This window comes from Schistosoma mansoni, chromosome W (genome assembly GCF_000237925.1).
Source record: "Schistosoma mansoni strain Puerto Rico chromosome W, complete genome".
NCBI classification, from domain to species: Eukaryota; Metazoa; Platyhelminthes; class Trematoda; order Strigeidida; family Schistosomatidae; genus Schistosoma; species Schistosoma mansoni.
The window spans coordinates 22,524,925-22,539,245 of NC_031502.1; the positions used below are offsets into that span (position 1 = coordinate 22,524,925).

Genomic DNA, 14,321 nt, shown 5'->3' on the forward strand with positions numbered 1-14,321 from the left:
AGTAACGTGAGAAGATGCAATCTCATGGTAGACGGTGTCCTTCAGTTATTTAGTATGTCATTTGTTGCCTTAGGATCCTGGAGCCTATGAATACTAATGGTTTGAAATGAGGGTTTCCTAATTCTCCTAGGTAGATCCTTTATATCCACTAACTGGGTTAAAGCTCCGTACATTCACTTTTCGTCCTCACATTTTCGCAAACAACACTCTGATCGCGAGAATGCAGTGAGTAGGACTTCTCTGACAGTAGTTGTATGCACGTGGTCATGTGAGAGCATTTCGAGAGAGAGAACTGACTCCTCCCCACCCTTGACCGTGCCAGGGCATTTGAGGGTAAATGAGAGTTTGTTGACACAAAATAAATAATTTATTTCATCTTAAATCCATCATTCACCGAATTCACTTATATTATATGAATTGATATGACATTGCTAAAGCGAACGAGTTAACTTAATAGTTCAATGTTACAACGGATAGAAATCTTTTTATTGAGGTACTTAACACTAAAGGTTAGTAACTGTGTACCATTGGTCACCATCAATATATACAATATAACTAAAAACTTGGTATATTGAGTAACCATCCGGTTATTAAGTTGATGCATTCAAGTGAGATGAATAGATGAGTGGAAAATAAACAGCCTATTTATCCAAAATAAAAAGTTGCAGAAGAAAGGGATTTTGGCGATGACTAAAATGAATACAAATATGAATACAGATAACAACCCATTGAAATACAAAATGCTAACCTATGAAATGTAAATTATCATTTGACTTGAGGCCATAGATACGCCTCTCTGACTCATGTCATATAGCATTAAATCCATCATTATAGCTAGTTTTTAGTAAAATCGAAACGTCCAAACTTCAGCTATAGTTAATTTAGTGTACAGTCATTAAGATTAGCGATTGAGTCATATCACGGTCAATAAAATAGACCAGAAGTAATAAATTAGTATAGATATTTCAGACTTATAGAGTTACTGGGAGGTGCGAGTAGAGCCGTGATGTTGTTGGCCATGATAATGGATAACATACATTTGAATGCTACAAGAAGAATTAGTTTCAATAGGACTTCAGATCAGTCATGGAAGTTAATTAGCATAATTCCTTAATTCAGAGTCTACCAAGCAAATTATATAAGTTGAGAAACAGGGTAATTTATTTGAAAATGGTTTAATTCAAATAGTCCAGTCACTACTTTTTTTGAAAACAACGTTAAATATACTGTCTTCTTAGACAGAACAAAAGGGATGTGGCTAGCATAGGATCTTAGGACGCGCAATATATCGTTTTCAAGACTCCCAAGTTTGATGTACCTGCATCCTAGATTTGACATTCTCTCCGAGATTTAAACCTGGTTGCGTTCGCTCTAAACGCGTTAACCACTTAGCTATTGAGTCCAGATAGTCGCCCAATTGAGCAACGAGTATGAGTTCTAATTGCATTTGTAATGGTTTTAACTTGGTTCGGTGTTAACTTCAGTCATTATGAGTATACCGAACCGATTCACACAGGATGCACATATACCAGCCAAGACTGACCATGCAATTGGTTTGGTTTACGAGTTTGAATAAAATATTCAATTCTGATCAAATTTCACTCAAAATATCAACAATGGTGTAAACCAAACCATTAGAAATTAAATTAATGATTTCTGAATCTTAATTTAAGAAACGTTTGTAGCCTCATGAGACCCATATTGATAAAATTATCGTTAAACACATTAGAGTGACGTAAAACACCTTACCAAATCATGAAGTCAATAAACGCTGGGTTAGTTTACCTTTGTATACGCAAGCTTATCTCATGATGTTGTTGATGGCGTCAAATCGCGTTTGAATATGATCACCACTACAACAAGATTACGCGCCCAAAAACGACTTGATCCCCTCGATAACTCGCAAACCAGAAGATTGTAACTGGTCCAGATAGAGTATATTTATTGGCGATCTTATGATATCGAAAGAAAATCGAGACGTGCCAACGAGTACAGGCAATAAGGGCAGAGCGTAAGAAAGTTCGAACGGACAAGGCGGGCGTCCGAACGAAAAGTCATTTTGATACAGTTAAACAACAACGAGTACGGTAAAACAATCACTGGCACAATTGGTTATATTAATAATTGTTTCCATTACACCAACCGCGTTCTCGTCGAAGAAAGCAGGTCACTACATTGTTACCATAGGTGATCTGAACTTAAAACAAGTTTATATCAAGCTTCATCACACATTTACAACAAACACAGTCAAGTCCAGTGACTTTTTTGATTAAGTACGTTTTAAGCTGAAAAAACAGTATCGATAAATCAACTTCATACTACCCATAAATATAGGTTTTTTCTCCAATGATGCAGATCTAACCACATAAATTATTTATCAGACGAATAATTTAGATAACTTTAAACCACTCAGTGTGTGTCTTAGTAGATTTAGCGATTGTACATAGTTGAAGCATATAAAAATGTCAGAGTTAACGTATTCCATCCGTAAAAAAATAAACAATGGATTCAAGCACGCAACATCAAGTTTTCCCACAGACATACCATTGTTATCTTGGTTTTGTTATTTAAACGTAACTTTTTCTTTCTGAAAAAAGACTTAATTATGTCAAACATTCTATGGGCATGAAATAATAAACAGTTTTTACCTGAATATGTTTGGTATCTATTAAACAAAACTTGACACTGGTTATAAGCAATAATCAAATAAACATTGTTCTACGAGTGCAACTGAAATACTTAACCATCAATTTATAAATCACCAATATCAACGGTAAGGTCTGCTCAATTTGGAAGGGAGTGATGTGAGCTTCATGTTACATTTTGTGGTTTGTATCTAACCTGGCTTATCCTATCTCAATGGCCAGGTAAATCCATTTCCTCAGTGACAGGTTAGAATAAATAATCCAACCGAAACAATAGTATGGGCTAGTAAGAATAGAATATAGAAGTACATAGTGCGACTACTGTTGTATGAGCTTAATCTATGGCGTGTAATTCATTATAGGGGTTTTAATTTATTATACCGATTGAATGGTAATTCACTGCCATTTTCCTGCTAATCAATTGTATTAGATTTCATGATCAGAAGGGGGTTTTGTGGAGATTTTTTCAATAATTTTACAGTTGGAATCATGAGTCAATCGAAGCTAGAACACAATGGAAAAGTTGAAAACACTGAACGGCCATTTCGTCCTATCGGAAGACTCCTCAGCAGTGCGAATCCACGATCCCGCCTCACAAGATTCCAACCCAGGACATATCAGTCTCGTGCGCGAGCGCCTAACCTCTAGACCACTGAGTCGGCATCCAACCGTGTTAATGTCTAACTTCAACCAATCCACGAAATTAAGCGACACATCCACCATTGTCTTGAGTGAGTTGATATCTCACAACAGGTCCGGTTGAACTCTTCTGATTAGATTTTATTGACAAATTTTTGAAATATTCAATGATTTGATATTGTGTTAGATGATCAAATTCAATTGAAATGACTGTACAACACATAGTTTGCCATAAAGTAAGATTTTAAAAATATACCAACTGTTTTAAATGTTCCTTCATATCTATCTACCTACCTACCTACCTTTCATTCTCCCTCTCCCTCTCTCTTTCTATATATATCTAATATCCTCAAGCATGTATTTGTTGATAAGCATATAAGTAGTTCATCTAATTATCTTAATTCAAGTTTTACGAATTCATATGTAGAGAAATGAGATTTTGTATAAAATTATAAAACATAGTGTAAATTATTACTTGACTTCAGATATTAACCATTTAGCTCTTGGCATAATCTAAAGCTGTTGTATTTTACTGAGCAGACGTTTTACTGATAGAAGTCTTCCTGAATTATCTCTACCGTGTCAAAAAGCTGTATATTGTATAAGGCATCGTAAAATGGAGATATTTCTAAATATTGCATTTACTGGTCAGTCAAAGTGTAATTCTAAAGTTCATTTACAATTATTGCTTTCAATTAAGTAAATATTCATTTTCAAATCATGCATAATCTTTTTCTCATTCGGTTCTAACACTTTTGGATGCCAGGTAAGTGGTCTAAATGTTAAACGTTCATTCGTAACCAAACGTTCTTGGTTCTATGTCATCGTAGGATTGTGAACACATGCCACCAAGAAGTCTCATACTAAGACGAAATGCCAATCTAGAACTTTCCAAGTTTTCATCGGTATTTTAATCAATGAAATTGAATAAAATACATCAGATCTTCATTTTCTTAAACATGTTATTATTTAAATCTTTAAACTGTTTGTTTTATCATGAAATAACTTGAAATAGAAACAATCTATTTCAATCTGATAAATTAGCTGTTTACCCCCGCCCCCCCTTCCAGCTTGTCCCCAATAAAAGATATTTTACATCTATTCATTTCATTTATCAAAGTTATTTTATCATTGAATAAGTTCGAGGATTTATGACTGCATTATCACATTATAGAATTCCATTGGTAATGATTAGGGTTAGGGATTTGCAAGAATTTCTTCTTGAAAAATTAAGACAAAAAAAAATTCAGGAAACAAGATCCGTTTTTCAGATAATTTGAAATAATGGTTAATGGATTGCACAACGACATTGATTTTCATTTATTTGTATAGGCTGTTTGAATCTTCAGAATTGAAATTGATCAGTCTGTGTTTAAGATTATATGGATTCTATGTGGATTGCTTTTATATTGTCATTTTATTCATAAGTATCATAAGCAGAGCTGGATGGTGACCGAAAAAGTGACTGAGCGATTGCATTCCTAAATATCAATGGAAAGAATCAAACAATCAATGTAAATGAATTAAAATTTATGTCATTTCATAAGCTAGTGGTTATCTAAACATGGTTAACAACATGACGTTTGAAGTGAATAGTACTGAGTTTGAGTCTTGGAGTGAACATCAACTCTGAGATCCAACTGTATCCATCTGATAAGTCCCAAATAGGATGAAATATGTGTCTTGATTACCACTGCTAACTACCATCCATTTTTAATTATCATTTACACACATGAGAAGAAGTTAGTGTTGGGGATGTCAAATCCCTAGAACTTACTCGATAAATGGCTTAATTTTGTAATTTTATTTTGAAAATTTGAATTTAGCTGTTTACGTGCCAAAAGCGCTCTTTTCATCTTTGGGTCGAATTTCCCACTTGTAAAATATCTTAAACGCTATTGGTCCATTGTATCTTTGAGTGTGCCATTTTGTAATGCTACCCAAGGACAATTTATTGCTGTATATATACGTTTGATTTTTCCCCTTATGATTGCTGTGCTTCTGACTACTACGGAATATATTTTCCCCGCTTGCAACTTGAACTACTTACTCTAAATAGCTGGGTCTAGGACGCGTCAGAATAGCTCGCTTATCGGTCTCTGGTTACAAGTCTTTGTTCCGTTCGCTAACTAATGAATTCGAAACGCTCCACATATAACAGTTACATCACTTGCACCAACTAGATTAGCATACACAATTAAACGTGTATACATAAAGCTTATTATGAAGGGATTCAAATAAATGATTCTTTTTTAAATCTTGATTAAGTTTTATTCACGTGAACTTTAATTTTTAGATTCTTCTATAGATACTTAAAAGAAGAATGTTCTATGATGTTTTATAACACTGTGGGATATACATCTCCCTTCTTCTTTCATTATATTTTCTTGTGTAGATAAGACCTAAATTCCAATTGATTAGTGAAGAAGAAAAAGTGGAAAAGAAATGGTTTAACATAGAAACAGAATGTAATTGAAAAACCATTTTATTTGATAATTTATTATTTTACCATTAATATCATATAGAATTGATCATTATTGATATCACATAAATTTAGTTGGTTAAAAGCAAAGATGGATAGTGAGCTAGCAGTGAAATCCAGTTTGACGCGCGTTTCGTCCTATTTGGGACTCGTCAGCTGGATGTACTTGCATCTCAGAGTTGATGTTCACTCCTTGGGACTCGAACCCAGTACCTTTCGCTTCAAACGCTATCGCGTTATCCATTCAGCCACAAGATTCAAGTCCCAGGATGAACATCCACTCTGAGATGCAGGTACATCCAGCTGACGAGTTCCAAATAGGACGAAACGCGCGTCAAACCGTATTCCACTGCTATCCACTATACATCTTTGCTTGTAAAGCTTGTGACTTCAGTCAATATCGAGGCAGTTCGCACAGGATGCACATATGCCAACAAGAGACCGATCGAAATAAAAATGAGAAGATAGAAGTACACAACACGAAGTGAATATTAATTGGTTAAAGTTTTAAATTTGCTTCAAAAACAATATGATATACACATTTTATACCATGGATTTCGAAGTGGTAATAATTAGTGAACAAGAACAAAAGTAGGGACAATCGAATATATTTGAATACAAAAATTATAGAACATCTTAGGAACCATATAGGGTTAAATACTTCATTTGAAAAATGTCAATCAATCGTTTTAGACTTCATTGTTCTTTCGTTTCCATATCAATTATTCTTTGTTCTCAGTTTTCTTTCTTTCGATCTTTTCAACCTTCTGTTGCCAGACATTTCACTTTCAATTGATGATACATACTACTTATATCTGTCGATATAAGTAGCACACACACATTAATAGATGATTGCTATAAATTATGCAAAATGAATTGTTTTAATGTACTGGTATTTGACAAGATTACGTAATAATAGAATAAAATGATATTTTTTCAGTTTTTGAAAAAGATACATCATTAATAATTGGGTTTTGAAAAATAAAAAAACAAGAAGCTTATTTGGCTAGTTGAATTATCTAGTGACAAGAAATTTGGAATTTAATGTTTAATGTTTATGTAATGGTTTTAGTAAATATACAATAGTGGTTAAAAGGTATTTAAACAACGTCATTTCAATGTAATGAATATATTCATACACAAGTTGTATGGAAAATTTCATTAGGATAGAAACCATTCGAATAACTGCTATATAAATCATGTACTTTGTTACTTACTTGGGCCTGTTACCCCTCGAGAAAGAGCATAGGCCGTCCATCAGCATTCCTCATCCAACTATGTCACAAACAATCCTTTCTAGTTCTTTCCAGTTGCTATTCATCTTTTTTATATCTGATTCCATTTTTCGACCCAGCGTGTTCTTTGGTCTTCCACTTTCCCGTTTCTGTTCACGATTCCAAGTTATGGCTTACTTTGTTATGAATTTTGATGATTTTCGTAATGTATACCCAATCCAATTCCAACGCCTTTTTCTAATTTCCTATTCAGTTGGAACCTGGTTTGTTCTCTTCCACAGTAGGCTGTTGTTTATGGTATCTGGTCAACGGACATTCAATATCTTGTGTAGAAAATTGTTTATACATAATTGTACTATTTTGATGATAGTTGAGGTAGTTCTCTTAGTTTCAGCTCCGTACAGTAGGACTGGTTTGTAATTCATATTGAAGATTGTGACTTTGATATTAGTTGACAGTTGTTTTAAGTTTTATTTGATCTTCAATTGTAGAAATTCAGTCTTGCTTTGGCGATTCTCCTCCATTACGTCTGCGTCGGGTCCTTCTTGTTCATGGATGATGTTTCCCATATATAAGTCATGTACATGAAATAAACTATATAAGATTTCTAATTGAAATTTACTCAGTCAATTGCGTGTTAACATAAATCGATTATTAGAAGGAGGTTTTGTGGAGATTTTAGTAACCTCCTTTTAATAATGATCACATGTGCTCACTAATGACTGGCTCCATGAGGTATTTTTTGAAGTTCTAGTGAGAAGCAGTAACCAGTGTAGCTCAACCAGGTCTGCTGTGAGATATCAACTAGCTGAAGGCAATGGTGGATGTGATGAAGTTAGACAATAACACCGCTAGATGCCGTCTCAGTGGTCTAATGGTTAAGTGCTCGCGCGCAAGTCTAATAGTTCCTGGGTTAGAATCTCGTGAGGTAGGATCGTGGATGCGCATTGTTGAGGAGTCCTACGATAGGATGAAACGGCCGTTCAGTGCTTTCAGGTTATCCATTGTGGTCTAGCTTCAGTTGACTCATGAATTCAACCACTGAATTACTAAAATCTCCACAAAACCCCTTCTGATATGTAATTCGATTGGTTGAATTCGCTTATTTTGATTCAATAAAACCTATTGTTTTAACGAATTATTCATCTACACTTTTTGATTGATAGTTGTTATACATTCAAAGTTTAAAGTTATTCATTACTTCCAAGAAAATAATATTTGTATTTTGTGCTTAATTCAATAAAATAAATCGATTAAGTACAATTGTAAGGTTACAGTTACTCATGTATATATATATATATGTCCGAAACAATAAATTTTACCATTCTTACATTCATTTAAAACCTCGATGATTGGTAATACTGTGGTGTGGTCTACTTATATCCATATAAGTAGTATACGGTGATGGTCAGATATAGAAAGTATTTTGGCAGAAGATCGATAAGGAAAGAATAGGAATGAAGCGCGATCAGTATAAAAAATGCATGAATAATGAAATCAAAGAAGACGGATTGATATTTGCAGAATGAACAGTTAAGATTGAGACAATAGATTGTTATTTTGCAAATTAACTATTTACTGTATGGTAATCAGAATTTAGTGAAATAGTCTGTAATTTTTGCCTTAATACATTCGGTTGTCCCACTCGTGTTCTGTTCACGACAGTACAATCAATGAATAATCATTTATTATCTAATTATGTATTCTAAATGGATTTTTAAAGTAGTTGAATAAATAGCTATTCATGATTTAAAATTTCAATCCGTTTATTTTAGAAGGAAAAACTTCTGAAATTATGATAAGGTCTTCAAAAAAAGGATCTTTTTCTGGGTTACATTTCTATATATAATTTAGCTTTAACATCAACTAATCAGCTGATGTGGTTGATAGACTTACTTACTTACTTACTTACTCCTGTTACCCCTCATGGTGGAGGATAGGCCGCCCACCAGCATTCTCCATCCAACTCTGTCCTGGGCAATCCTTTCCAGTTCTTTCCAGTTGTTATTCATCCTTTTCATATCTGCTTCCATTTCCCGGGGTAATGTTTTATTTGGCCTTCCTCTTTTCCGCTCCCCTTCCGAATTCCATGTTAATGATTGCCTCGTGGTGCAGTTTGGTGATTTCTTCAATGTATGTTCTATCCACTTCCAATGTGTTTTACTAATTCCCTCTTCAGCCTGAAGCTGGTTTCTCCTCACCCATAAAACACTGTTACTGATAGTATCCGTCTGGTGAATGTTGAGTATTTTGCGAAGACAACTGTTTATAAATACTTGTACCTTCTTGACGATGGATGCAATAGTTATTGACGTTTCAGCTCCGCACAGTAGAACTGTCTTGACGTTCGTATTGAAGATTCTGATGCTAGAAATTAGAATTATGATTCATAGTTGAAAGTTAGGGTTAGGAACGAGATTCATGTGATAACGCTATCTAGCTAAATGAATGAATGAATTTCGCGCCCAAATCCAAGTCCTATTATCTTATATCTAAATGCTTTGTCCATAAATTATAGTCTTGCTTAATTTTCCGCAATCATTTCATAACTTATAACCCCAAACCTATATCTTTTCTCATTATGACGAACTGATATATACAGAGAGCTATTAAACAGTATGTATGATTGTAAGCAAAGATGGATAGTGGCTAGCAGTGGAATCTAGTTTGATGTGCGTTTTGTCCTATTCGGGACTCGTCAGCTGGAAATGCCTGTATCTCAGAGTTGATGTTCACTCTGGAGCTCGAACCCAGTACCTTTCACTTCAAACGCCAACGCGTTATCCACTCAGCTACTGAGTCCTGATTCAAACAAACAATACTGAGTATGTATGATTGTTACTAATAGAAGTTACATATTCTTAACATTGAAACTAAATTTTACAACTTTTTCGGAAGTATACTCTATACTGCTTTGCTAAGAAGCATCACTGATGATTGTTAACACTTTGTATATATCATTTGCTTAAACGATGAAACATCGGATGAATACCTTAAAATTCCTTGTATTCCTTTAATATTAGATCTAATGAAAAAAGGATTGACTAAAGATCAAGTTTTCATCTATTAATCTTGGAAAACTTTAAAATTATTATAAAAAATATAGCGGACAAAAAAAATAGACAAACTGAATTATATCTGGAATCACTGGACGGCCATTTCGTCCTAGAGGTTAACCGCACGTACACAAGACCAAGGGTCCTGGGTCTAAGTCCCGTCAGCAAGATCGTGGATACGTACTACTGAGTAGTAGTTTAGGTTTTCCATGGTGGTCTAGCTTCAATTGATTCACGCTTTCAACTATGAAAAAACTGAAATCTCCACAAAAACCCTTCTAATAATTAATATAATCATATGCTCACTAGTGACTTCGAGAAGTACATCCAGGGGTTCTAGTGAGAAGCAGTGACCAGTGGAGTTCAAAACACGTCTGTCGTGAGATATCAACTCACTGAAGACAATTGTCGAACTGTTGCTCAACTTCGTGGATCAATTGAAGTTAGACATTAACAGTGTTGGATGCCAGCTCAGTGGTCTATCGGTTAAGGGCTCTGGCTCGAGACTGATAGGTCCTGGGTTCGAATCTCGCGACAAAGGATCGTGGATACGCACTGCTGAAGAGTCCCACAATAGGACGAAACGGCCATCCAGTGCTTCGAGGTTTTCGATGGTGGTCTAGCTTCAATTGGCTCACGCTTTCAACTATAGAAATGTAAAGTTTGTATGAATATAATCAAGTTCTTTTAAATAGTATATCTTATACCTTTAAAATAAATGTTATTTTACTTACAGAATATAGATGAAATAAGTCTTTATTTTTTTCTTATTCTATAAGCTAAATTGAACAAAACCGTCTGTTAACAACAGGTGGAGAAAAAAGGTGTCAAAAAGTTAAGGGACTTTTTTGAATTTGTTTTTGTTTAGGAAAAACTAATAGACGTAAATATACTTTTTTTTTCTTTCAATACACATCAGAACTGTTCATGGTTTAAATATTCAACAAAATTATACTTATGTAAATTATATATCCGTTGACCGGATATTATCAGCAACAGTCTACTGGGGGAAGAGAGGAAAAACCAGCTTCCACATGAAGAAGAAATTAGGAAATGATTTTGGAAGTGCATAGGACATACATTACGAAAATCATTAAACTGCATCACGAAGTAAGCCATAACTTGAAATCCTGAAGGGAAATGAAAAAGTGGAAGACCAAAGAACACACTGATTCGAAAATTGGAATCAGACATGAATAGGAGGAATAGCAACTGGAAAGAATTGTCTGGGACAGAGTTGGATGAGGAATGCTGGTGGGCGGCCTATGATCTTAGATGAGGGGTAACAGACGTAAGTAAGTAATATCTGTAATTAAACTACATTGATTGATATCATAAACATTTTTAAAATTGACTTTGTAGTTCTGTAATATATCTCTTAGTAAATTGAAATAAAATGTAAAAAGAAAAAAGGCGCTTAAATATAAAAAAAATGAGGGTTGCATTTAATCTAAAATTCGATTTATTGATTTTGGAAACTTACCACTGATACTTAAACGTATTCCCCTTCTTCACACCATACTGACATCAAATTTATATTCCTTTGAGGGTAAGAAAGCTTGGTGGCTGGGTAAGCTTGTCTAGAAATACTGAACCTAGAAATTGTCTTACCTTATATTAGTAAGCGCAAGAATATTTACAAAAGCGTAGCAGCTGATGGTCAAGAATTGAATAAGTGTAACAAAGCATCACTAACATTGATAATCATACTGAAATATTCTTTTGTCCACTGATCCCATATAAGATTGCGATATTTCGATCGATTAATCGCTGAATAGTAACCAATGTATTGTTATTCAATTGTTTGTTACTTATTAAATTCTATTGATTATGTGACAATGTGGTTAGTTATCCAATTCATTCAATATTGCATAAAATATTACATGGTTGAAGTGAATGACGGTTGGGTAGGTATACCACAAGGTTTCTTCCTAATAGACGAATAGTACGAAATTATAATTTTAATGTCCATATGCCCGAATAATTATATCATGTGATACGACTGCCAATTAGAGACACAAACTTTTATGACCAGACTAATGATACATAAACCAGTAGGAGCAACGTAGAGTCAACTGTGAGTCCTTATTTGTCCACTGAGATAGTAGCTTCTCGTTTAACCCAGACAGTTCAATCCAGAACACCAAAATCAGCCTCCGCTATATGAATTCCGTATTTCAGGCATACGCAGTTTGTTTACAAACAAATCAGACAATATTATACCATAAAATAGAACATAACAATTATAAAAGATCAAGCCGAAAAGTACCTGTGATTGGGAATATCTTAAGAATAGTAAATCGTATGATCATAGTCAATAGGTCAAATAAAAGCTTATAATGAAAGGAATATGAATATACATATGATATAGTTACTTATTAGCTATTCAATAAGCATACATATATAATAACGGTCCATAAATCATTTTATCATGATAGAACATGAAGAAAACAAAGTTGAATCGAAAAATCTAATGTATTTGCTTTAGACTAATTGAAAAGTTTGATCACATACATGCTTGTTGAGGTATTTTAGATGAAAATTGATGAAGGCCAGGGAATAGATCTTTTTTCCGGGACTAATTGTTTTAAATGCCAAGTTTAATTCACAATAAAGACTGAATGATCTCTTGTGAAATTAAACACTTATTTTTTGTTTTAATAATGTGCCTAAATTTTTTTAATGGAAATCATGGGTCGTTTGATGTTAGGCCATTATTGAGAACCTAGAAGCACTGGACGGTCGCTTCGTCCTATTAGGAAACTCCTCAGTTGTGCGCATCCATGACGCCGCATGCGTGGTTTGAACCCAGAGCCTTAAGTCTCGCGCACAAATACTTGACCTCCAGACCACTGAGCCGGCATCCAACGGTGTTAATGTCTAACGTCAACCAATCCATGAAATTGCGCGACCATCTTTCATTGTCCGCGGAATATCGCTTATTGAAGTCGGTCCTATTCGCCAAGGTTCTAGAGATTAGGTGACTGAAAATTCTTAGTTTGATTTTTGACAGTGATGTCATAAAAAATATCTTCTGAGGAGTATTATACTAGGCATCACGTATGATAGATAAGGAGTCGCTCATATAGTACAATAATCATCTTATATTCATTTTAAAACTATTAATATAATTTATTTTGAAGAAAAGTGCCAAAATCGAATAATTTAAAAAATAAATAAAAAGAATATTTCCTAAGTTGAATGTACATGAAGTTAATGCCATTCTAAATCTTGACAATCTTATCAACAAGAATAAATCAGATAACCACAAATCAACAATTGTCAATACAATTCTCAATATCAGGGCGAGACGATAACTTATGGACGACCTTCGAACGAATCTCAAGTGACCTTGAGAAATATTAACCAATCAGAAAACAGTTAGTATAGAGTAAAAATATATTATACAACACCAAAGAATTAAAGTGGTTACACTTCTTTTACATGGTTCAAAAACTTGTGAAGGTTAGAAAGAGGTTCAGGATTCTAAAATCGTAGTGCATACGGTAGAGAAAATCATCCATATTCGGCCTCCGAAGCCATGATAGGGTCGCAAAAACACTTTCAGTTTCGACTACATATCTTCAGTATTGTTTTTGTGAACTCCGGTTGTTTCGTCAACAAAATTCTATTTGTGGATAACGACACGATGGACATAACCAAGTCTATGTACCTGGCTGCAGTCAGTGTTGCTGATGCTTTTATTATCCAGCTCTCAACAGCTGTCATATTTGCCTTGATCATAATCTGGATCAAGTGAAAAAATTTTATTCTAGCAGACTTCTTCCTCCAACATATATTACATCGAAAGACAACATCATCACAGTAGTCTGCATGAGGTTCACAAGTCATTTGATGACCACAACCACAAATAAAGGAACTTCTTAGTAGTCCCATTTGTTCTGCCCATCTGCTGTGAACCGGTTGTACGATAGCATTACGTACTGAACTTGGCGCCGTGACCTTGAATTCCCTGAAACGCTTCAGTTTGGCTCATTCAAAAATTATAGTCTCGTCAATATCAGTACAGATTTGAACGAATACATTGTACATATATTCAAGACTTAGTTTTCAATTAATTTTTCTAGCGTTTCCTCCCCTTTAAAATGATGAGTCTTAAATGAAACACTTAATACATTCTTGATTCCACTACTAGTTTCAACTCATCTATTCTTAAAAAAGCAAACTATATTAGTGAAAAATATCTCGAGTCCCAGAGTGAATATCAACTCTGAGATGCAGGTACATCCAGCTGACGAGTCCT

At 34.4% G+C, this 14,321-nt stretch overlaps 1 non-coding gene across 1 annotated transcript; it reads right to left on the minus strand.

The window, feature by feature from the left end:
- Positions 1 to 9,732: 9,732 nt before the first annotated feature.
- On the minus strand, positions 9,733 to 9,799 carry Smp_tRNA_01375_Gln_TTG.1.1. Its single transcript has one exon. It is a non-coding gene (tRNA).
- Between the last annotated feature and the right edge of the window lie 4,522 nt (positions 9,800 to 14,321).